The sequence below is a fragment of the Glossina fuscipes genome, unplaced genomic scaffold (assembly GCF_014805625.2).
Source record: "Glossina fuscipes isolate IAEA_lab_2018 unplaced genomic scaffold, Yale_Gfus_2 1, whole genome shotgun sequence".
NCBI classification, from domain to species: Eukaryota; Metazoa; Arthropoda; class Insecta; order Diptera; family Glossinidae; genus Glossina; species Glossina fuscipes.
This window is the reverse complement of record NW_023998415.1, coordinates 4,934,141-4,936,896: the sequence shown is the minus strand read 5'-3', so window position 1 is coordinate 4,936,896 and position 2,756 is coordinate 4,934,141.

Here is a 2,756-nt window from a genome sequence, read left to right as displayed (position 1 = left end):
AATACGCGACTTATAATGAAAATGATTGAGATTTAAGTAGAATACAAGAATTGGATAAAGTACATAACCCATATTCATGGCAACGTTATTAAGCTTTAGATAGATACATGGAATGGTTTTCAAGCGAAGAGCGAAATTCTTTCTTATCAAAATTGCACGCATCAAGACTATGATTTAAGCTTGATAATCATTTTTTTATTTTTCATCATTTATAAAACCAATCTTTAAATTAAGTCATTAACAATTTTAAATGACAATTTTATACTTATTTCAACGGGATTGAATAGGATTGAAATTAAATCGAAAGAAAAAAATGTTCTTTTAATAAAAACTCTCACAAATACTAATGCTTTCTCTTCTTTACGTGAATGGAAATATTTTCCAAAATTCTGTAAGGCATGATCTTATTTTGGGACAAAAAAAAAAAGAAGGCAATCGATTGCTTTGCGTTGATTACACCAACCGTTGTCCATCGGCAGTATATGAAATTCGTGCAGGAAGAAAAATGCAATTTCGGAGACTAGTCTCCGAAAGGCATCGTTACAGGAATTAAAGTTATTTTCAGAAAACTTGAAAGTTTCCGATAGCAATTAGACAGAGTACCATCTGGTGCAAATAATGAGGATTTTTAACGATTCCTGAATGAGTTTTGCCATTATACGGCCGAATGTTGTCATTTTTTTTTTTCTTTTCTTCTTTGTGTATGTCACCTATACCTGTAATGGTTAGAAAAAAAAGTGGTATTGCGTCCGTGTTTACTTCGTTTTCCACTTTAATAATTGTTGACAATATTCTTTATTGAGGGTTTGGCTTCATTTTAAAACTTCTTCCCATACACTACGTCCTTCCAATTACATCAATGCTTGCTTGTGATTATAGATATTCGATTTGGCTGTGGGTACAGTAGATTGGTCGAGTTTTAACCAAAACTTGTTACAATATTGTAGTGTGTTGATTCCTCATCGTTGACAGCAATTGACGATATTTACCAGCATTTGCTCGAATCGTATAAAGAAAGCTTCTAGCTTTTCCCGATGCTACCGCTATTGGGCAAATAATATTTAATATTCAAAGCTATATAGCTCTACACACAAATATTTCGGAAAATTTATATACAGTAGCCCAATATAGTCGACATATAGTATCGAGAATTGAGGTATTTCCCCGTATTAAAAATTACATCTAAAGATGTTTTTATTTTTTCGCATCTTCTTGTGATATGTTTTTGTCTGCATGAAGACTTTTCTCTGTTATTTACCGCATTATAGTATGTTTTTCGCATACAACTTTAAAAAGAAAATCTCGAAGCATTATTTAATATAAATATTTTAGTGTCTTAAGAGATGCATTTTTTGATCCTCAAACCATACAAGCATTTTTCAATAATAGAAGCCTTAATTTTCGGCACTATATATGCAGACTTTATTGAGCTACCATATGCATGCGTATGGTGTAAAACTTAAAGAGAATGGTTTCATCTGCGGAGCAATGACAAAATTATCCAATACGATATATGTTAGTATTACGTGTAGATAAGTCATTCATTGAAACTCTGTTAGAATTAACACACATTATCAATCCTGTTTTCAATATAAAAAAAATTGTTGTTAAAATCGAAATAAAAATCCTCGAAACGAGCATGGCTCAAAAACGACTTGAGATACAGCCTCATGTTGCTATACCGATGGATTTTCTGAATCTATTCTATTTAAGGCTGTCTATCCGTTTATCCCGATACCTTTGTATTCAAGTTGTAGCATGCAATCTGAAAGATTTCTGGAAGGAGACGGTTTGTACAAACGGTCTCATCCAATACATCTTCAAAAGTCTTCATCCTTAGGCTATTATTAGATTTTATCGTAATATCTCAAATATGGGTTATGATAGACAGCTGAAAAAATGTGCGTAAATAAATTCAGGAAATGGATCAAAATCGCCTAATATCATAAAAGATAAACTTATTATCAACCTATTTTTAAAATACCAATTTCTTTTGTCTCTTGAACGCAGGGTTTTATGTAAAGCTTGGAAGATAGTTACGTGCACAGATAAGTTAGCGGTAATGTAAATGAAAATAAGATACAAGCTAACAACAATAATTGCTTTAGTTAATCTTATATCTCTTTGTCTTTGACATCTCAAACCCCTAAAAAAAGCAGGTCAAATATTTTGAATTGAAATTGCATCCTGAGTTTATTTGTCGAGAGATTTTCAAAATGACAATTTCATCTCCATGTAAAGAGTTGTCTAAAAGGAATTCTTTAGAAGGCAAGAAGAAGCAAGAATGGTCCGATTCAATTCATGTGTTTAGGCTTATTTTCGCCTGGTTTAACTGTTAAACAAGTTAAACATCTTGAGATCGCCAAAATTGCAATGTTGTTTATCGTGCCAGCAAAAAGAAATTTTTATATCCGTCACCGAAGGATGAGGGATATGCTCATTCTGTCAATAGTTTTGCAACGCTTAGATGGAAACTTCAGAGACCCCACAAAGTGTTTATATGTTTGATCACTATCAAGTTCTGAATTGATTTAAGCATGTCCGTCCATCCGTCTAATGTCTGTTGCAAATATTCTTCTGGCCGCAAAAATGAAGCTATCAACTTCAAATTTGGCAAACACATTAAAAGTTTTTGTACGTAGATGGATATTGAAAATGGACCAAGTCGGTTGAAGGGCACGGCCAGAACATCACGTCAACTGAGAGAATATCTCTGTTTTTCCAAAGGAATAAAAAAATTGTTTTTTGCTCATTAC